Source organism: Falco cherrug, chromosome 5 (assembly GCF_023634085.1).
Source record: "Falco cherrug isolate bFalChe1 chromosome 5, bFalChe1.pri, whole genome shotgun sequence".
Classification (NCBI taxonomy): Eukaryota; Metazoa; Chordata; class Aves; order Falconiformes; family Falconidae; genus Falco; species Falco cherrug.
The window spans coordinates 65,844,756-65,868,914 of record NC_073701.1 but is presented as its reverse complement, the minus strand read 5'-3'; the positions used below and the strand labels follow the sequence as shown (position 1 = coordinate 65,868,914).

Sequence of the window (24,159 nt, the reverse complement as noted above, 5' to 3'; positions counted from 1 at the left end):
ATTAATAGTGCTCTAAAGGCATAGTTGAATCTTGAATATAATAATGTCAGTTGGTGGAAAGCTTTTTTCCCTGCATAGGTATACAAAAAATTGGGTAAATTATTAAGGTGAATGGATTCAACAATCACTTAGAATTTTCAGTGCTAGATTTGAAACAGACAAAGGAGGAAAGATTTTTGGAAAACAGTGAGTTTACTAAAAAAACCCTGTCAAAACAAATATATAAGAACACTGGTATAACTGAATTTTAAGGTCTGAACTGTGTGTTTGCTGAAGAGGAGTTAGAGTTTTTTCTAACCTGATTAATGAAACATTTTTGGAAGTGGAAGCTCCTGGCTACCGTGACTCCATGTTGTAACCCAAGCAGCAATCCCAGCCTACAGAAATGCTTTGGAACCTTGAAGGAAAGCTGTCATGGAACCTCACACAGGTATTCTAGAAGGACATCACCAGCAAAAGGAAGACTAGGGAAAATGCGGGCAGAAAACTATGGATGTGGCACGGTGTCTGATGACAAGGGAGACAGAAAAGGCCAAGATACTCAATGCCTTCTCTGCTTTGCTCTTTACTGGTAAGACCAGCCTTCAGGAATCCTAGGTCCTTGAGACCACAGAGAAAAAGGTCTGGAGCAAGGAAGGCTTACCCTTGGTAGGAGAGGGTCAGGTTAGGGAATATTGAAACAAACTAGACACGTGCAAGTCTGGGAATGTAGAGGAATGAAGTTGGGCTAATTAGCATTCATAATACACAGCTGTGGGTTGGCTTCAGGGGTGGTGGGTTGGCCGATGTAGATAAGGTGCAGCTGTGGCTAGTTAAGTGGTTGAAAGCCAATGAAGAGAGAGCAGCCGAGGAAGAAGCAGAGAGAGAACACATGCCCTGGATGAGATGAGGAGAAGGCAGCAGAGGGACTGGTATGAAGAGTGTGCCGGTATGAGATGGTAAAAGACCTTGTTGCAGCTGGCTAATTTTGAGAGTATTGTGACATGGGGAACCTCATGGGATGCACTTGTGAGTGCTGAGGGAACTGGCCAATGTCATTACAAGGACAATCTCTTTTATGCTTGAGAGGTCATGATGACTAGGAAAGGCTCCTGAGGAAAAAAGGAAACAAATGCAACTCCTACCTTCAAGATGGACAAGGAAATACAGGCTGGTTAGCCTCACCTTAGTCCCTTGGAAGACAATGGGGTAAATAATTTTGGAGACCTTTTTGAAACACATGAAAGGTGTTTGAGAGCAGTCAGTAGGGAATTATAAAAGGGAAATCATACTTAACTAATCAGAAAACCTTTAGCTCAGTGGGTAAGGAGAGAGCAGTGGATGCTGCTTATCTCAGCTTCAGTAAGGCTTTTGATAGTGTCTTCCATAACGTCCTCATAAACAAGCTGATGAAACACAGGCTAGATAAGTGGACAGTGAGGTGGACTGCACCTGTCAGACTCAAAGGGTTATGATCAGAAATAAAAAGTTCAGCTGGAGGCCAGTCAGTTGTGGAGTAGCCCAGCGGTTAATAATGGGGCCAGTAATGTGTAGCAAATTAATTAATGAGCCAGCTAGTGGGACAGAGTGAACCCTCAACAAATTTTCAGGTGATACAGAACTGGGAGGAGTGATGGATATGCCAGATAGTTGTGCTACTATTCAGAAGAACCTTAGCAGGCTGGAGAAATGTGCCAACATGGACCTCATGAAGGTAAGGAAGGGAAATGTGAAATCCTGCACATGGGGAGGAACAATTCCACATACCAGTACATGCTGGGGTCCAAATGGTTAGAAAGCAGATTGGAAAAGAAGGACATGGGAGTCCTGTGGGACTCCAAGTTGATCACTAGCCAGTGGTGCACCCTTGTGGAAAACAAGGCCAATGGTATCCTCAGCCTCATGAGGCAGAGGGTGTCCAGCAGGTCAAAGGAGGTGACCCTTCCCCTCTGCTTTGGAGCGTAGCACGCAGCTCCATGTTTCCCAGTACAAGACAGGCATGGACATACTGGAGAAAGTCCAGCAAAGGGACATAAAGATGCTTAAGGGATTGGAGCACCTGTTAAATGGGGAGAGGCTGAGAGACCTAGGATTTCTTAGCCTGGAGAGTAGAAGGCTTAGAGGATGTCCTCAGTGTGTATAAAAAACCAATGGGGAGGAGCCAGACTCTTCTCAGTGGAGCCCAGCAACAGAACAAGAGGCTATGCGCCTACAATGAAATACAGAAAAAATTCCATTTAAACTCTTTTACTGTGAAGGTCATCAAACATTGGAACAGGTTGCCCAGAGAGGTGGTGGAGTCTCCATCCTTGGAGAAAGTCAAAACGTGTCTGGATAATCTTGGGCAACCTGCACTTGTTGACTCTGCGTTGAGTAGGGGTGATTTGAACTCGATGATCTCCCGAGCTCTATTCCAACTTCAACTATCCAGTAATTCTGTGATACAAAAGATTGTAGTGTGAGGAAAATAAGATTTAATGTTATCATTTCCAGTTTACCTCCTTCTTGCTTAAGTTTTATTATCTCAAAGATTTTTGTATTGCAGAATGTTCAATGTAAAACTTGTGTGACTAGTTTGGGGTTCCAAAATCCCAGATGCTGAAATATAGCAACATTCCTCTTTAAAAGGATAAAAACCACACAGACCAGTACCAACTAACGTCTCTGATAGCATAAATAGAAATTTTAAAGAAGCTAATGAAGTTTAGGATGACAATATCAGTTTATGTATAATTACAAACTGTAGAAAGCAAAAGACTAGATACAAGTTTAATTTGTTAAAGCATGTTTTGCAGCCATAGCAAATTTACTAGACGTATAGTCAAATTTGGTTGAAGTTAAATTAGGCATGCATCTTGATTCTTGGTTAAAATTCTTCAGCTGCATCCTGCTAAACTGGTATAAGTAATAATAATAAAAAAGTCAGTTCAAGCCGAAGCCTGCAGCTTATGTCCCATTATAAATTACACTTCAAATTTTCTAAACTAATTGTTAAATTTAGGCTTAGCAATTAGCACTGCACAACATTTACCAACAGAATTAACTGTATCACTTGCTATCAAGATGACATTTCAAGCTCAATTACATTTTCATATGTCCCAGACTGGTAGCTCTGATGCATTCTAAGAAAATAAAACCTAGAAATGGGCCAACTGCAAATTGTTTTGACAAGATTCAAAATAAGAAATGGTCTTTTTTTGTTTCTGTTTGGGTAAAAATGCAATCTTATTGGATACAAATGCAGTGTTATCTGAACAATGTGAAGTTTTGTCTAAGGTTGGTGGAAATAAAATGCAAATAATTACTTTACAGAGCTGCACCATTTGAGAATTATATCTAGCAATTTAACAGTTTCCAGGAGTCCTTATTAGCAAGTACATGAATATTGCTAGGAGATGCTACCTGGTGGTGTTTTTTAGTGTGATAAGGTATGAATCTGAGAACTTCAAAGGATATTTCCAACAAACAGCCAAACCTACAGAGAAACTCACAGCTGGATTTCATGTTGTTTACTTACTAGAGCCAACCCTGAGGAAGTTTTTGCTCTGCAACTGTATAAAGACTAAAACTCAAAGCCACTTACTCCTGATAACCCATTCAGAATCACAGAGTTGATCTAAATTCACTTTCTTTAAAGACATAAATAGTGAAAGATCTTAAAGTTGTTATAAGCCAGTCATACTTTCATGTAATTGCACCTACTTGCCTAATAGGTTCACAACGGAAAAGAGCACTTTACAGCTCCTGCTGAGGTATAGACCTCAGTGTTCTTCATACATGTGACACCTCTCTCACCTGTACCCTTTAAGTTGACTTGTGGAACAAGGTGGAACATAGAGGGAAGTGTTTGATGTCAGTCTGGAGAAAGAACAGAACTGTAATTTAAAAAAAGAATGGGTATAAGCTTTCATTTTTCTTTTGATTAGAGGTTGGAGGTATTTGAGATGATTGTCATTCAGTCTAATGTCTTTCATGGTAAAAAAGAAGGAGTAATAATGTTTGTCGTAAGACTTGTTTATGTATCCGTTTCATTTTCTAGCATCCTTCTCTTTCTCTTGGTTGTATCAGGATAGTCACAATGCCTGTGGCTCTAATACCTCCACTTTCTCCAACTCGAGCTCCCTATTGAAAAAGAAATCTCCGCCTTGAAAATTTCTGACATTCTCTTCCAAAGCCTTTGCTGACTTTAAAAAACTGTTCTCTCACAATGAGAAGGAGCTGTATGACCTTATGGATAACATCTTTTCCCTTTCTCCTCATCTATATGGTTGTTATACCTATGACCCAGGACTTTTCCAGGATATGAGCTCTGGAATCACATTTTCAGCAAGAGGGATGGGATGTAGTTTCCTAACATTCAATTACTTAAAATACCAACTAAGTAGCCAAATGCCATGTGTGCCCTCCAAATCATAACCAGCCTGTCCTTGTTCTGAGCATGAGAAATGCTGATGGTACCTCACATATGATGTTTTATTTTCTTATTAAAGGTTTATTCAGGAGAAATGTTCTGTACAGTGTGTTCAAAATTTATTTCCATTTTTTGCTATTGTGTAATACAAGCTTTTTCTCCTGTATTAAAATAGTAAATGAATGATGCATGTAATACAATAAAAACCTCATTTACTGCTATTCTGAGATGTCTTCTGAAATGTTGAGTTACATCTATTTCTCTTCAACCCTTTTTAATTTGATCACATGAAGAAGCTTGGCATGACAACCTTTGGAAGGTCCATTGGATCTAACTTGGGACATCTACAGTGTCAGAATTTAAAATAACTAATTTCCTTTGGCCGACTTTGTGGTTATAGGGAAAAATAAGCATCATTAGAATGCAGTTCATATGTAGCAGTGCATTACAGTAGATGGATCATGTCTTACAAACAGCTATTCTTTTTTTTTTCCTTTTTTTTTTTTTTTTTTTGGCTAGAAAGAGAATTGAGGATGATTGTTCCAAGAGGCAGCTTACAATTAGTCTGAGAAATCCTTCCAAAGTTTTAAAAAAGAATTAGCTTATCTAAGAAGAATGTGGGTTTAAAGAGGGAAAGAGAAGATCTGTCAGGTGCTACAGCTAGACAGCACTGACAAATTTTTAGGGAGCAAAATAAAAAAAAGGAAGATGTAATATTTGAAGGTCATCAGAGGTCTACTATAAAGTGTTTTCCTGAAACCTAAGTAGTTACCCAAATTAGGGGTTTAATCTCATAGAATCATTATACAGTTAAAGAAGAGGAAACAGGCTGTTTCAGAAGTTGGTTTAGGCCCAGCACTTTGATATAAACCCTAAACTTAGATAGGCAGGATCTCTCTTTGGAAGCCTTTCTGTGTTGACTATATCAAGAATATTTTGGCATAACTTGAACTGGTTTGAACTACGTGTCTAGTCTGCTCACCTGAATCCCACTCCTAAAGTGTATGTTGCAAACACTTCACCAGTTTTGCCATGAGTAGAGGCTGTTATCAGTAGGGTCTTTCCATCTAGGAATCAAATACACATTCATAGCCTAATTAAAAAAAGAAAAATAAATCTTGGAGTATGGATCATGCTTTGTCAAAGTCAGGCTGTCTAGAAGTTATCTGTGTCTCTCTGTATTGCATACTGCTACAGTTGCCTGCACATTCTAGGCTATTCATCCTATTATATATTATTGGTTCTGTGCCATTTTCAAACCAGACCTTCAGTGGAGGCCCTGCACACAAAGCAGAAGAGTGCAGCCCTGGTTATGGAAGCTGTGGTGGAGACAACTGAGTGGGTTGACAGTATTCTGCTATAAATGTAGGTGAAGTTCAACAAGGTTTGTTGTGAAATTACTTGTTTGCTCTTCTACAAAATACACGAGGAATTTCAGCCTAGCATCGCAACCAGGCAGTAAATTCTATTTGAATATTGCTATCTTGTCAGAAGATTTTTAAGACTTCAAAACTGCAAGCAGCAGAGAATCTAAAACATCTGTAGGGAAGCTGTGATGGCCAATTACACTCTGAGTATCTTATTTCTACCTCTAAATTTGTCAAGCTTCCTCTTCCAATGCTTGAATCTTGTTATATATTTTTCTGCTAATTAAAGAGTCAATGATTATCAGATATGCTTCCTTCTGCAAGTATTAGACTCTGAACAAGTCAGTTAACTTCTCTTTATGAAGTTAAATAGCTTGAGATTCTGTTGTGGTTTAACCCCAGCAGGCAACCAAGTACCACGCAGCCACTCGATCACTCTTCTGGGGAGGAGATTCAGGAACAAGTTAAAACTCATGGGTTGAGATGAGAACAATTTAAGAATTTAAATAAATTATAATAATAGCAACAACAACAATAACAATTGTAATGAGAAGAAAAGAGAGGAATAATCCAAAAGGGAAAAAAACAAGTGATGCACAACACAATTGCTCCCCACCCACTGACTGGTGCCCAGCCAGGCCCCGAGGAGCGATTGGTGGACCCCAGCCAACTCCCCCCAGTTTATATACCGGGTGTGATGTTCTAAGGTATGGAGTATCCCTTTGGTTAGTTTGAATCAGCTGTCCTAGCTCTGCTCCCTCCCAGCTTCTTGTGCCCCTCCACCCTTCTTGCTGGCTGAGAAACTGAGAACTCCTTGAGTTAGTATAAACAAGACTTAGCAACAACTAAAACTATCAGTGTGTTATCAACATTATTCTCATATTAAATCTCAAACACATCACTGCCCCAGCCACTAGGAAGAAAACCAACTCTATCCCAGTTGAAACCAGCACAGATTCTCTGTCTTTAATTAATGTACAAGCTCAGTCTATGTGCTAAGCACCAGGTAAAACCATTAAAAAAAAACACCAAAAAACCCCAAAAAAACCCAACCCAAAACCCCCAAACCTGCAACATTATGAACTTGCATATTATCAAAATAAAACACGAAAAGAATAAAAGGAGTCTTTCCTGACAGTCCATCTTCTCTTTCCTGAACAGAAGAAAGGAAAATGTATGTCATACAACAGAAATCGCCGTGGTGACAATAAATGACATGGAAAAGTTTACTGTATACAGAAATTAAGGAAAGGAAAGCCACAGTTACAGTCAGACAACACAGAAGAAAGAAAATTACTTTCTGTTCATGAATATTCCCTTCAAAGTTAGGACGCAATTCTACATCAATGAGTAAAGTATCCCTGAGAACTTTATATTTCTTGGAAGGAAAATCACAAGATACTGATGTGCAAAAAGGAAAATAACAACATTGAGAGAAATTTTAATGAAATAGATTTTTGTTTCCAATCTGATGTCTAATATGCACATAAAAAAAAAGGCAGAAAGTAGAGGAATGATTCAGTGAAACACAAGTTTGGTGTGTCTTCAACGTCTTCTGATGGATAGATAGAAGAAGCTTAGGTCTGCAAATTGAAAATTAGTGATCTAACAATAGTGGAATATAATGTATCCCTGAGTTATTCAAGCAAGATCACATAAATAGATGGGAATATGTAAGCTACTGTTGTCCTGGTACCATTAGTCATGTTTGTCATAGCTTTGGTTTACAGGGCAAAAATGTATTTAATTAAAATTCTAATATCAGTCCAAATAGTTTTTATTTATAACCAGTCAAACTTTGCCGTAGCATGAAGATTTGAGGTACATGCTTTAGTTTGGGTTTTATAAGTGGTTTTTTTTTCAATTTGTGCCTATGGTCACTGGAATGAATCAAGAGTGCCTGGGTTACTAAGAGATACTGCAAATCAGAGGCAATTTTATTTGAAGAGTACATCAGCACAAGGTGAGAACATCACCTGGAATCTCAGCAGGGTGATGGATGTCAGGTGTAGGTTTTCCAATGGCTGTATCCAGAACTCACGGAAATCAGTGGGAATCTTTGGTAAGTGCTGATTTAGCAGTTTGGCTATTGGAAATTGCCATGCAAAAGCAAGAGAAAAAAATCAAACCCAATCATTTGGTTTCAATTAATGTCTCATATCTTATAAACCAGAATTTACAACATAGTGAGTGTTAGGACATAGCAAATGGTTCAAAATCCTTCAAAACTGTCAGCCAGTCAAATTTTGGCATTCACAAGCAGCATAGAATTCCTTAGTAAAGTTTTCCAGTGGCTTAGTGTATGTTTGGATCAATAGCAAAAGCACATTTTAACCTGAATAACATGTTGGCATTATGGTAATAACAAGCTTCTATGAGCATCTGGGCAGTGATTTGGCTCGTGAAGAGGGAAGGTTAGTATCAAGCAGCCTCAAATGCCTGACCTTGTTTTGACATGCACATTACAAGCCATCATCGAATTTGATTGTAACTAAGTGCCAGGCCTTCCAACAAGCTGTTCGGGGGTTGTTTGTTTGGAGTCCGAAATGAATAACTTCAGTACAGCTGATTCCTACAGTTTCATGTATTTTCAGGCAACTAACATGATTTGTAGGAAATTTAAAACTATACACAGTTGATCACACACACTGGACTTCCTCCATTATGTCAAGCTGAATGATTTGTCTAGAAAGAAAACATGGGTCAAGGTTTGCAAGGAAGGTTCTGGTGGTCAGAAGATAGACTTACAGGGCTTCATGGGTTCATTCTGTTTTAGTATTTGATTTCAGCCCTTTTCCACATCAAGCACAGATCACCAAAAATTGTAATATCTGGGTTTAACTGTTAACAATATTTTCAAGGTTGTTCATCCTTTTTTCATCCCTGAGACTCTTTAGTACTGTCCCTGGGTAGGAAGATCACTAACATTAACATGCAACATGACACTTGAAACTTCTGTTGGAAAACAAGAAGAATCTAGATAATGCACCTAGAAACTAATTCTAGACATTTTGTGACTGGAGAGAAAACACACAGATATGTGGTATTCTTCCTAAAGAAAAAGAAGAGTGTGTGTTTACAGAACTTTGGAAAATACTGGGGGTAATCTGAGGCACAACAGACCGGCTTAAAGAATATCATCAATATTCACTGTACTGCATTGCATTTAGCAATGCAAGCTAAACTGTGTTCAGTTTAGACTCTGAGAAGCTGCTTCTCCATATTGATTTGGGATAGGATAAACTAATTCCAGAGACTGGTATGAGAAGGTGGTGTAGAGAACTTCTCTCTCTTTAATATAAGAGAACATGACACTAGGCTTCTCAAATAGCACTGGGCATGAATGTATGGGCAAATGAATCAAAGGGTCACATTTAGCTCCAGATTTAGACTTTAAATGTCAAAACCATAGAGATGTAATTCCAGTAGGTGTGTAAGTTCCCATCACAGCTAGGTGAAAGACAGTCAATAGTCAGTGCATTTTATGTGGGTGCAATAGCTTTTTAAATACTTGTAGGTGGATAAAAAGTGTATACCTGAAAACAGAATCTTAATCTCACATTGAATCCTAATAAAAAATTTCCAGCAAAATAGGTTGTATCATTTACCTTAGTCTTTTCACTGTACACAGACAGGAATAATAATAATGATTAAAATATTATCGTGCACATTATTAAACTGGGGAAGGGGAGATGTGTCTACCATATAAAACTAATTTGTAGTCTGCAGCAAACCACTGGATGGAAGCAGCTGGTGTCAAAGAAGTTTTGCCCAGACACAGAGCTAAGTTCATTATTTCTGTTCAAAATACTGTCTGAACTGTCATGTTTCCATTGTAGTTGTTACGATAAACCTAAAGCATCCAGATATTTGGCCTGTCTTTGCCACTAATTTGATAGTGGTTTTCAGATTTGGGTCTGTCCTATGTCTTTGTCTTTTGCCTACATTATGTCCAGGATCCTGAGCTCACAAGGACCTGTAGCAATAAAATTTATTAGTAGTAACAGTAGGCAGAGGAGAGGTTAACATGAAGAGGTATTTCAGTCAAAAGCCATGTTGCATTGGTGTCCAAAGTCTGGGCTTATGATAAGAACAAAATTCCTATCTAATAAGCTATATTAACAACAAAAAGAAATATAACAAGTAAACATCTCATTCATAGATAATGGTGGAACTATGATAATGCAGAGTTGAGAGAATACTGCCTAGTCTGCTTAAAAATCTGGCCATGCTGCTGTGCACTCACAAGTGTCTCAAGCAGGAAATGATGGAAAGCTCCAGTGATCGCAAATAACTCAATTGTTTTTCCTTTTCCAACCAAATATCTTCATAGTGAGGAACCAGAAGGGCATCATTCAGCAAGCAGTGGTGTTGTGAAAGCATGAAATATGGCACTTCACTGTGAATGCAACATTAAAGATTAAAAATGTTTATTACCTTTTACTCTTCTGTTAATTGTTTTGTGTAGAGAAAAATAGAAGTTGCTGCCTTAATGCATAAAAAAATCACAATGTGCATTCATAGATGAGAGCAAAGGGTTGGGGCTATGAAAATTATGTAAATGATGAATTCCAGTGAAAGAACTTTCAAACCCTTAGGGTCTTCAAACAGCATTAATTCAATAAATTAGATACAAAATTTAACTTTTTCATGCTAATAATGATTTCATAAGAAAAAACTCGTTAGTAAAGGTGACAAATATGAAGTTCTATTGAACATTTAAATTCAGGAATCTTAGTATGTGCCCCTGGGATATATTTACACAGCCAATGACTCTCTGATGTTATTAAGTAATTTATTTGAGAAAGTCTCCATTCATGAGTTTACATAAGAACAATATCAGGTTTACAAAGGCTTCTGTTGTCAGTTTAGCAAATACCTAATTCACAATGACTTTTGCTTAAGATTTTCATTAGGTTGTTCAATATTGTTTGATCATTTAGTGTCAGCTTCATAAGATCATAATTTCCCTTATATGAAAAGGGAAAATTAAAAGGAGAAATAAATTTAAAAAGTGAACTAAACTTAAATGTAAATCAGCCAAAAGAAAGGAGGGCAGTGTCACCACTTGTGATTATACTCTGCTTGGGTACAAACTATCCATATTTTACAACTTGAGGTTTTGCTGTAGTATATTTATGTGCCAGCAATACCAGAAATATCTGGAATGTTGCATATGGTTCACTTGTTCAGGCCTGATCTGTGATGTGACAGTATCAATTTCTGGCAGCATTAGTTAGAGTGGCTATCAATTAAATAGACATGGAGATGAAAACACCTTAGGTCTTGATTTCTATGACTATTCATGCTGTAGTCTATGGCCTCCAGTCAGTGTTGCAGGCAATGTGGAAATATAACTAAAGATGACAATTCTGGCATCAGGGATCAGCGTGGATATGACAGAAAGAAGTAGCACAAGATCTCCTGATGTTGAAAATAGAGGTGGTCAAAACTGTCAACAGAATATTTGTCTTACACAAAATGCTGGTTCATCAGTACAGAACTATTTCCCCGGAAATATGGTGATTTTGCTCAACTTTCTAATGAAATAAAGGCAAGCCTTGAAATCTTCATTGTCTCCTGGCTAGGCCATTCACCACCATCCCTCAGAGACCTCCCTGGTCCTCAATCTCCATCACAGGGCTATGCTGGAGGAGTTTTGTCTCAACATGTTTGAAATCACAGCTGGTTCCTGCTACAACCTACTTCTGGCACTTTGTTCTCTTCCTCAGGATGGTTCTCACTCTCCCATCACTATGTTTCCTGCACTCAGATGTCTTTCCACCCTTGTATCTCATACCCATTCAGGCTAAAACAGCAACACATCACCCTTTCTGTTTCCATGGGAGGGATCCAATCCGAGCTCTTAGGCTTGTCTCTGTGCCTTCCTGTACACTTTCCTGCATGTGTCCTAAGACAACTGTGACTTAAAGGACAATCTGCCTATGTGTTAAATCTTTTGGTCTGTGGCAGCATGAAACCCTGGCCTACACATAAACTTAGGCCAAAACAAACCAACCAAACAAAAAGAAATCAAATGAAAACTGATATTACAGCAACTACTAATTTGTGTCACATTTGATTCTAGTATGAGCTGCCTGAGAAAGCAAAAGTCTTTCCTAGCAACATCTCCCATGAGAAATGAAAATATGACTTACAAAAAACCCATGCAGAATTATGCAATGACTATCTTGACTGAAACTTAGCTTTCCACAAACCTAGATGGCTATTTAATCTTTCACTTTTGTTCTTTACTGAATACATATATAATTAGAGTGAACAGGAACAGGTAGGCAAGTCGGGATTCAGTCATATTTACTAACACATGGGGTACTCAATTGTAAATGCATTTGTGCAGTGGTTCTCTGACAGAGTGGTTCTCTGATATTTAAGGGCTTCTGAAATGTAGAAGGACTCTAATCCGTACAAAAATAAGCTCTATTAGTAAGGAGCATAGTCACAGGAAATGAATGGGTACTCTAAGAGAAATCACGAGGCCAGAAAGGTAATAATCTTGGAAAGAATGTTTAAGGTAGGAGCTTTCAAGAGGAAATCACAAGGTCCCTTTGGTAAACTGAGAATAGAGGTGAGAAATGATACAAAATTAGGCAAAGGTTCAGAAGCAAGGAATGGTGGTGAATTCAAAATTACCCAAAAATCTTGACACCATGCATACTACAAATCCAACCTCATGCCCTGTGCTGAGGTACTAGAGGTTCATATTCTGGTCTTGTCTCTACATCCCAGTACAATTTTGTGTATCTTGTGCTCCTCTGGCAGTGTACATCCAGAAAGTGGTGACAAAAAGGGAACTGATGTAGTAGAGGAAGGAATAAGTAGAAAATTGTGTGTGACTCTAACTCTAGACATGCAGCATGGCATCAGTAGCAAACACCTGAAAACACTGGATTTAGTGACAGGGAGACAGACACAGACAGAGATTTTAGATGTTGAAACTATGAAGTTGTTTCACTGGATCTGTATTAAGGTGGAATTTGGCCGAGTAAGGGAGAGAAGGCAGTTCAGGATGGTTTCCAGGTACAGACACAAGAGATAAGAGGGATTTGGCAGTGTAATCTTCAAGAGGAAGTTAATAAGGGGAAGTGTCTGGAAGTAAATAAAAAAGTTTTAGTATAAGTAGTACTTAGAAATAGGTTGCCATTGACCACAAAAAAAAACCAAAACAAAAAGCAAACCCATACATTTGATTAGTTGCCTGAGTGCTGAAAAATAAAAGTATAAAGTAGGAAACAGAGATGGAATGAGTTAATATTTTTTGTAATAAGAGCCTTCTATGCATTTAGGGGAATTATTTTCATTTCTCCAGAAATGCCATTGAAGTTTTTCCTACTAATGCATTAGGTGAAACTGAAGTTTGCAGTACAAACAGAAGCAGAAGGACTGGTTTCAAACAAGGTGTGAAAGCACAAGAGAACAGTTTATTCTGCCCACTGCCACAGCATGTGGGTCCCACCCAGGGACTGCAGAAAGAGATAAAGACTCATGATTCCCTTCCCTTCTTCAAGACTAGAGGTTGGCTGTTTATGGTACTGGTTGTATTTGCTACATTTCTACTGATGACTTTAAAAATCATCAGACATTTAAAATGAAGTCTTTTTGATGGCTCTTTCTTAGGTTTGAGTCTATGCTAGTGGGGGAACACACTTAGTCATACTTATAAGTGATCGCATCCTTATGCTATTTTGGCTGGACTGTAAAGAGCTGCTCCTCAGACTCAAGATGGTAGGATTTATTTAAGTGGGGGACACTGAGGCATAGTGCCTGACACATCTCTATCCAAACCAACTCTCCTGCAGAGGTCTCTCATTGTAAGGAAGAATCTGGCTACCCAAATCCAAGACTAGCTTTATGAAGGAGGACTCTGTTTCTATTTTTCCTGGTTTCAAGGAGGTAAAGGTGCCAAGAGGACCAAATTCTCCCTGTGAAATTGTTGGAAGTTTTTTATAGTGTTGTTTTTCCATGTGACACCGAGACATTCAGAGATCACAAGACAAATAGGAAGCAGCACAATTCCTGCTAATGGGGTAAAGCCACAGAAAGAGGAAGATGGAGCAATTTGACAGTGAACATTGGATTGGGTCCATAGGTAGATTTGGAGGACAGTATCCTTAACCATTCATGGTGCCTGAGTCTGCTGTTGAAGTCTTGCATTGACTCCTTGGTGTCATTTTTTCTCAAAATCACATGAGAAAGTTCACCACTCAGATTCTCATGTCCCCAGAGAAAATGAAGCATTTCCTACACCCTTCATAGCTGCGGGTTGCTGAGGAAATGCATCTCGACTCCCTATAACATTGTCCAGTTCCTTTTTAAACCACTGTGTATCAACTGCTTGCTTCAGCAACCTTCTAGTTGAAGGCAGTTGATGAAGAAATACTGTTATAACTGAATCTCTCACAGCAGTAAATTTTACTGTTTGATGTAAAATGCAATCATACAATATACAGTTAGAGAATTATGTCAAACTCTGATGTCTTAATAGTTGCACATAATGTTTCTCTACTGTTTGAAAGCAGTCTTGAAAATTGCCGAGGAAGTATTACTGCTAAGGAAAGAGAATGCATTTCTATTTCTTACAGGTGAGACAAACAGGTCTTATATAAAATTTCTCTAGCTTCAGATAAACAAAAAAAACCCATCAGCTACACAGAACAGGGATATGCAACTGCATGTTAGCTTTCTGAACTAAATTGCCAATTGCTTAACTGCTGAATAAAAAGCTCAACAGACACAGTCAGGATCATACATCTGTACTAAAGAACTTGGGATTTCACTTTGATTATTCTGTACACATTTTAAAAGTCCTAAAACTGGTATTGTTTACCCTTAACTTCTGGAGTTTGACAAAGTTTGGCCTTGCAAGATTGTTTCCATTGGAGGTGGCAAGTCATCACAATGGGCCAGGGATCTTTTAAATACTAGCTTGATTCTTTCTTTCCAACTATGTAAACATATGCTCATTTCCAGAACATAAAAGGATAAGAGTAACAGGCTTTTTTTTTTTTTTTTCCTCAAAAGCCTACCAAGCCAGTTTGCCACTCAAAAAATTTCCTTGTTTATGCTCCTTCTTAGAAACAGAACCTCACTACATTCAGTGAACAGGCAATATAGGAAAAATACCCCTCAGACCACCTGACTGACAATTTTCCCAACAGCCCAATGAAAAGTGCCGCTTAAAACAGAATAAAGCCCAGCAAGAAATGTCCTGCAGTCTGCAATTTAGTCATTTGGAAATCCAATGCAAAAGAAATCCTGTATATCCATTGGATTCATCCTGAATGTTTTTAGAACACTTTCCCTGATTGGATTGATCAATCTATCTACCTATCTACCTATCTACTTATCTACCTATCTACCTATCTACCTATCTACCTATCTATCTATCTATCTATCTATCTATCTATCTATCTATCTATCTATCTATCTATCTATCTATCTATCTATTCTATGTCTATCCATCCATCCATCCATCCATCCATCAATCCATACACACATACATACGTATACACACACCCTCCTCCAAAGGGTGCTGGTCTTTCTGTGCAAAGTAAGAAAGAATACACAGAATTACAGTGGCATTTGTTTAAAAAAATGTGATGTTAGCTAGGTGTTCACAGTACATTATTTAAGGAAATTGACTGTGATTTATAGCAGTAAATAAATAAGACAAAGCTTGTATAACATATCTCAGCATTATGTATCTCCTGTGTTAATTGTCTCCAAAGTCTGTTCCATTTGTTTTCTATCAAGGTATGCTCTATTATTTTTGTCTATTTCATTGCTTGTTTCTACCTGTCCTTTCAAAATTAGCTTGTCTAATCAGAAACCACTTTTGCTGGTAGTTCATTTCATATAAAAAGGAGGAATTCTTGTTTACTGGGAAAATAATTGGATTATAAGTTTGAAAAGAAAGAAATATGAATTGTAATAAATTATTTCTTAAAAAATGCATGGGAGTGTGAAAACTTATAAATTCCCCAAAAATTAAAACCACTAAGGAATGAAAAGGCTATAAATAGAATATGAAACTGGAAAGAGTGATTTATCATTGCAACTTACCTACTCCTTGCTATTCTTTTGAAAAGAACTGAATATCTAAGGAAAGAAGGAAAGATACATGTATTTACTCTAAGATGTTCAAGTAAATATTTACATTAGCTGTCATTTTTCTTCTAGGTTTTCAGCCCTTGTAAACAGTAATTAAACCTTTATTATAGAAAGAAGAAGTATAATTTAACTACAGGTTGGGAGCCCACGATTACTTTTCAGTTATTGATTAAATTCTATTGATAAAGTTTGAATGATCTCAGGTAGAATATACTGAAGTTGCATGCATTATCTTGTTGCATGCATCTGCGTATATATAAGTGAAGGAGAGAGAATGCAGAATTTATGTTTAAAACTCTGGGCAATATACTTTGGATGTTTACACAGCTGATCTATCCCATATATTGAAGTGCTTTCCAATATTTCAATTCACATCAAACTGTAGACATTTCCCCCCTTATTACCAATTAACTAATATTTTATTGATAATCCTAAGATATTTTTAACTAAAATAAGGAGAAAAAACTATTAATCATATGATAAATAACTGAAAGGATTTATGAAAGTTCCCTAAAAGAAAATAAAGCACAGAAAAGAATGTGAAAAATTAGTGTAAATAAGATCATAGGAATTGGAAACAAGATCTGATAACTAAATTATAATCTTATAAATTCGTTATAACCTTATATTATAGAGTAGAAAAATAGAATTAGTATGAAATTCTGAAGTCCTAGGGAAAACTTGACTCTTACCTGTTCAGCTGATTAACACCTTGAGTTCTTTCTATTTGTTGACCTGACAAAGAAAAAGCAGAATGAAATTAAATACATTAAATGATGTGAGAGAAATGGTTAGGGGTTTACATTGATTTCTTCTGATTTTATTTATCTGAAAATCTTTCAGGTTTTCCTTGTTATTGAATTGCATTTATGATAGCAATTCAGGCTTTGATCCTTAAATTACACATATGGGGCCTGAAGTAATAACAATTTGGGATTAAGAGGATCCAGTTCTTATCTACGTACCAAACAGGTTGTTTATAGTGCAGTTTATTTAGTGACTATACTCGAACTTAGTGCAGGGAGATTGATAAAGGTAATCACCGAACACTGTATTGGCTTAGAGTAAAGATGAAAGCAAAAGGAACCTGACTCAGTAAAGATAGGAGTTAAACGCCAGATTATCCATATAAGTGTGTCAGTAAGAGGAATTTCATGCATGACAGATACTAGAATGGACATTAAAATGGTCAGGACAAAAATCATCAACAGTTACATGAAGCACATTGCTAAAGCGTATGTATAATATCCCATGCAAATTCTCTGTAACTTCAAAAGGTCTATTTGCATGCTCAAATTCAGTCTTATACATGAACAAGATAAAAACATTAGGCAGTTTCTTAATACTCATTCAAAGTGTCTACTCTAAATTCAGAAAGCAAAAGTTTAACATGCTACCAATACCACGAGACTCTAAATGGCATTATAAAATGACCAGACTAAATTTTATTTCTTTCAGTCACTAGTGTGTGTGTAGCCACTGAGGACCATAGCTATAAACCAGGCACTAAGCAGGACTCGCCCACCCAAGCTGCATGGAAAATGATATTATCCCACCTGAAAAATGAAGTTGTGATTAAACCTGAGCCAATGGCTACTTAGGAGGATTATTACGTCCAGAATGTAGGGAATGAATAGTATTTGGGCTGGAGCAACAAAGAAAATCACTGTTGTCCAGTCAGTACAGAATATTTTAAACAGATTGTTTCCTTTTGTTAAGCTAAATACAAAGTGGTGTTGCACCCACCCTCCAGCTTTATGTCATATGAGAAAGAAGGTTGACAGTGATGAGGAGTCTGTCAGGCTGCCGCAGTCACAAGCTCTAGATCTCTGATTCAAGACACTTGGGAGAGCATAATACTACTCAAATATGCAGTCTGTGAAAATCTTCAGGTAAGTGTTCATGATAGGAAGCCCCAAGAAACAGATAAGATAAACCATGACCGATCTTAACAAATGTTTGGAGTTTTGCTGTTTGTGTTAAAGTGATCCAGCCTGAAAAGGATTTTATTACTGAATAGGTAATCTTAACCTCAAAATTATTGGAGTATAATGTTTTCTAGACTGGTGGTTTTGGGGTTATTTTGTGTCTGGGTATGCATTGCTGTGGCTTGAAAGGCTCAAAAAAATGAAATCAAGTATGTGTACATTAAAATTCTCACGCAATTTATTCCCTTTGATTTTAATAGTTTTATTTGTATCTAGGATCATAAACTTGTAACAACTTAATCCTTTTAATTAATTAATAAAAACCCTAAAAAAATTTCTACCAGCGTTTCATTTTCTATCCTTACTGCTCAAGCTGCATTCTTGTTTGGTCCAGAGACCACTTGTGTACAGTACACCCACCCATCACAGTAGGTATTTAGGTAGAAGATAAGTCTGTGTTAGGAATGGCAATTCCTACTCATCCCACATAGGCTACTAAGGAATGAGATCGTAAGCTACTTCCAGTGTGATGCCTTTGCGTTGTTTCCTCCTTTATTACTTAAGCAAGCCGTGAACCAAAAATGTCCTTTTTCCTATCATATTGGCTCTTCACTTTACGTTGGTCACTTCTGACCTTCCCATTTGCTTCTTCTCTGCCTGCTGTGTCCTGTCACCTAAAGCAAGATCCATCCTCTTCACTGCTTGCCCACACAGAACGGGACTGTCAAATGGGCTCTTCAATACCAGCACAATGGAGTTGTGAAAATGAAGCCGAGCTAAATAAAAATGCACATAACTGTGAAATTATTCCTTTGGTGCAGTCCAAGTATTTGGCAGGCTCACATCATACATCAGATGACAGCATAATTTACATTATCTAAAATTTTTATTTCTTTTTTTAAAATATTTAAATCATGGAAAATATGGTGCTTTGAAATTTCCGTGAACAACAGCTCTACTACAAATTGAACTGCCTGCCTAGTACATTCAAAAAGCTGTTTTTCTGTTCCTAAATGGAGATTTTTCTTTTAAAAGAATGAAATGATTTTGTGACTTACAGTGGTATCATTCTGCACGTGACTCTGAAGTTCTTGAATCTTTTAAATCAATAATAAAACCATTTCGCTTAACTTTGTAGAGCATGTGTAATTCTCAGTGAATGTGAGATAAGGAAGTGTTACAGGTCCAGCAATAAGTCCTTTGAGTCATCTGCCTTTCCAGTTTGTCTGTTTTGGGTTTCCCATTCTGTATTGATGGGAACATTACTTGTTTTGGATCAGCCTTCATAATTCAGACAGATAGTGTCAGGCTTTTGCTCAGAAGTGGATGAGACCAGTAGACTATGAAGGACAAGCTCCATGTTATTATAAAATATGTATTGTCCAATAACAAATCAGGAGCTTTCAACCTATAAAGCTTGGGGCTATAACCTATCTCCCTGTAGCCTCTACCTCACCAGTGAGTTTGGTACTACTCCCATTCTCACGTCTCCTTAACAACTTATTCTTGATCCAGCTAAGCTTTAAGAGATTCTTTGCCAGCACTAAAGGCTACATGCCCTTCAGAGACATAACTGGTTGGCTGGTCTGGGCTGCAGATATTTCAATATAACCCTTTTGTGTCGGCACCTTATTCATTAGTAATTGAAATCCCTTTCCTTTCAAATAAGAGTTCCTTCAGGTAAGATGCAGCGTAATGTCAGCATAGTGATGATTCCTCCAACTGAGATGTTCTGGTTACATTCCTTGGCTATCAGAGTTCAGTGTTTGCAAATCTTTGGTGCAATTTAGTCACTAAATTACATTAGTAATAGAATCCCAGGAAAAAAGTTAGGGTGGAAGGGACCTCTGGAAGTCATCTGACCCAGTGCTCATGTGCTTTTGCACACTGTAAATGAAGGTGCCTTGATAAACTTCTGCTTTTTTGAGTCTAAGTGCATTTGTCTCCTCTTGTAAATGCAAATTAAATGTATTATACTATCCCGATGGTGATTTAAGACTATTTGCCATGTTTTACAATTGGGATAAGAGTGGAGCTTGCAGAAGGTTAGATAACGTGGATCAACTGGCAAGAAGTATGTCAGCTGAGTGCAGTTGCTCAGGCACTGGCAGTCACGTAAGCATGTCCATAGCAAGCACCTAGGGAGACTGAAGACAAGTTCTCAATCTATACACAAGCAACTTCATAATGCTAATAATTCATAGCTGTTAAAGGTTAAATGGCTAGAATTGTGGTGCTACAGTCCTTTATACTTCACTAACTGAATTTGGTTAATTAACAATTTCAACTTCTTGAGAGAAATACAAAATCTATTGAGCTGTTTGGCATTGTGCTTGCACTGGGAATGGCTTATACATCCTTTATTCCATATTAAATGAGGTATATTTTGGACACAATTGCTATTAACAATTATATAGGGTTTTTTTGAGACCTCTGTTTTCTAGACTGACACTTCAGTAAATTTTCTGTGCTTACACACCACTGAGCATAGGTGAAATCCAGAAAATTAAGTAAGATTAAAGTGTTTTTATTACTGATTTAGAACTGTGTTTCTCTGTGCATAACATAAATTGTCACCCAGATACAAAAGTGAGAGACAGAAACGTGCAAGTCTATTTCACATTCAAAGCATACACTCTGGAGTCACAAAACCAGATTGTTTTGCCCATAACTAGAAGGCTGAAGAGCAAAATCTCATTAAGATTGGTATATGGAAGTAGGTTTACAAGCCATGCATATCCATGAATAGGTTAGTTTAAATGTCTGAGAAATAGATGGCTTTTCAAATACCTGGCTGACAGTTGGGTTCAGAAACACAAACTAAGATGAACTCAAAACTTGATACTCAGAAATAAATCTGTCTGGAAAATGGGGTTATGAAGAAATTAATCTACATTCTAGAAAGACTGCTTTTTAAAATTTTTTCTGATCTTCCCATGATTCAGCAACATGTGTTTATCCCTGGCATTCTGGTGGATTTAGATCTAATGCATGTGTTCTCATATGGCACCTCTGAAAATCTGATTTGCATGAAGTGATGCTTGCATAAGGTATTTAAAAGATTTGTCAACAGAAGGAATATTACTGCTGAAGGAACATTCAAAAGGCTTAGACCTTCATGTAGCGCCTTCTGTAAAATCAGACTTACATGCTCATAAAGCTAAAAAATATCTTTCCAGTGTTTATTTGCAATAACAACTAGTTGGTACCATTTTCTAATTTTGTTTGGTTATGTATTTATAATGGTATGCTATATACATTATCTGCCCCTATTGGTTTCTAGACTTTCTCAGTGCTGTGTAGATGCATACATGCAGAGTAGGGGAAGGAAATAGAAATTACCCTTGATACTTGCTGCCAGCCCTTAGGTTTCTCCTTAAACCTAGGAGGAAAAAACCCCCAACACTATCTTCTAATGGCTTTGGTTTTATAATTTGGGCTGGTATCTTGTAGGTGCTTATTTGGTAATTCATCTGAAAGATAAAGAATTTCTTTATTGAGTGACACAGTTAATTGTTGGCCTGTAGCCAGTCATAAGACCACACTGGCCTTGACTGCATGCTAAAACCAGCATAGATGTAAAACTATACATAAGATGCAAAAACATTTACATATTTTTTAATTTAAAGTTATAGCACTAATGCAAAAGTCAACACAGGCTATTGCTATGAAGATATGAAGTAATCAAAATGTGCTGGTTTTAGACTGAACCAGTTGCTAATGCATAGCCTGCAGACAAAATACAGAGGAAAAGAGGCAAAATCATTGGAAATTAAGCCTATTTTTCATTAACTTTGTCACATGAACTTATGTAGGTTTGAACTTTGCAGTCATTGCAATGCATTCAAAAAATAATAATGCAAAAACTTGCCATGACTTCACTAAAGTCCCTGTTATATTAGTAAGTGAGATCTCCCGTGGCCAAAATAATATCAGTAAATTCCCACGAATTTTAACCCAAAACAAGGCAGCCTGGCATGATTAAAAGCTTTAAATTCTCAAAGAGCAACATGATTAAAGCAGGACTGTAGTCTTGAGTGGCACCTCACTGGTTTCATTTGCCAGTATTGTTATTTTCCAAGGTAATATTTGATTTACAAGAAAAATGCTTTTAAGTCACACAGGAAGTCCTACAATGTATCCACAAGTACAAAATCCTCAAATTGCCCTCATTTGTCAAATGCTAAAGCCCTACCTGAGACTATTCAGTGGCAGAATAGAAATCTAATGACAGTAGGAAGGAGGGAGGTTGGATTTATAGAGGTTTTAGGAGCTCTTGTCTCTCCTCCCTTGTCCTCCTCCTGACTCCCTTTAATTCAGTGCTTTGACCACGGTAATGCAGTTAAGCTGCATATATGGCAGAGATGGCTCACAAGTCCAGTCACCATGATTTTATTGAAAGCTCTCATGTGTTAGCAATTTGAATTGATTTTAAATTCCAAATTATTAGTGAAGGTGATGAAACACTGAGCTTTAATGTTAACCCAACTTTTCCCTTATGCTACACTTTCCCTCCCAAACTATCATGGTTTTTCTTGTGCTTACACTATAGCTGCCTCCATTTTTTTTTTTTTTGTTACATATAGCTGAGGTTCTAACACAGAGAATGAAGGCATTTTTGTACAGAAATAATGAATGCAGCATGGATAAGAAATAAATGTGAACAACACTTTATGAGTAGGTGATTACCCAAAATAATGCCTTCTGTTCTTGCTTACCTAATATAAATCCAAGTTATCAGATATTATCAGTGAAAAAATCTTAGGTGATCATACATAGAGTATGATCATGAAACTATCATAAAGCTTGTCAAACTACCATTTAAGTCAGTGTTGTGCAACAGCTCTGGACTGCTAGCTGCAAAGATCTGATTGTCCTGGATAAGCTGTGTATAGTTTTTAATAGTTAACTTCATTTTGTAAAGAACCTAGCTCAAGTACAGTCAAGGTTTTGTCTACCATTTGTTTCAAGAATCTGGATCAGATCCTTAAATCAGAGCCAAATGTGAATAAAAGCAGTAAATTCTTGGGCAATAAATTCTCAGTGATCTGCATTACTCAAAGACGGGACCTGCTGAAACATCTTCGTAACATTCTTTTTCCTTCCTTCTCTTTGTGTGCAACATATTGCAGTAATCAATTAACATGATGGAATATTCCTGTGCTGAGACCTTCTTGTAACTCCCATATGGTCAGAATTTGATCTCAGTAGCTCAATTTTTTTTTTTTAATTTTTTTTAGAAACTGAACTCATCCTGTGCATTAGTGGTGATGGAAAAATAAACCTAAGCTTTCAGAGGTGATTAGTGGTTTTCAGCCTGTTGGTATTGGGTTTAAATATTTTGGAGAAGTCTGATACTCAGAGAGGACCGAGCATCATTTACCTGCTTTTAAAGCCCCAAACTGGACAAGCAGAAAGGAAGGTGCCAGGTTTCATCACTCACATTCAAAAACATGGGCCCTATTGTACCTCTTTAGAACAATCATACAGGCAAAGTTGTTGATCTTTTGATCTTGTTTAAATAATTTATGCCTGACCATCTCATCACACCCTTTATTTGCTTTTTTAACTCAAAATACATTGATTTCGCTGTAACAAATCAGGAAGTTCTGGCTTATAACCCGAGTAATACCAAGTAGACGTTGGTTCATATAAAGAAGCAACAGTAGCTGGACTTGTGTGTCAATCTGCTTTCAGCTGTTCACTAGCAGAGTTTAGAAGTACTGCAAAAAGTCCTTAAGTGGAAGCTTGTCTAAGTCCTTTCAGCATGCTTGTAAAGTTTGAGGCAACCAAGGAATCCCCAGAGGTCTACAAGTCTGCAACCAGTAACACCAAAGCTCCCCGACCAAACTCCATCAAAATTCTCCTTGCCATTACTTCCTTGGGAAGAGTCGTAGGAACAGCATTTTATGTACTTAGTGCACATTTGCCTTGTAATAAAATTAATTACAAAAACATTCAAAACCTCTCATTTCCCTGTTTTTTTAAAGTATGATGTCAAATGAACCTTCCACATTCCTTATTTTTTTGCTTTATTGGACAAGAAAATATAGTGCAACTCATACTTTTCTTTCTAAATAGGCATTGGGAGGTGGAGAACTTGCTTGGTCCATGTATATTCCAGCAGAGGGTGGCAGTATGCTACCACACTCCCACAGAAAAGGAAAAGATGTACTGTAATATCTGTGACTTAGGTTTTCAAGGGAAGAACACACCATGCAGATGAATGTTTTGGGTGCAAGATGGGGATTGAACAGGTAAAGTAACCCCCAAATCACTTCAGTGACCTTGCTCAATCCACTTCATCCCCATCGTATGTAATATTTTTCTTCCATAACTGCCATCA

General features: G+C 37.3%; 1 long non-coding RNA gene across 1 annotated transcript in view; it reads right to left on the bottom strand.

Annotated features, from left to right (window-relative positions):
• The window catches only part of LOC102053540 (uncharacterized), a 168,246-nt gene that overhangs the window by 46,844 nt on the left and 97,243 nt on the right, over positions 1-24,159 (bottom strand). Inside the window, exon 2 of the long non-coding RNA XR_265625.1 lies at positions 15,838-15,873. This is a non-coding gene — a long non-coding RNA (uncharacterized LOC102053540). The remainder of the gene's footprint in view (positions 1-15,837; positions 15,874-24,159) is intronic.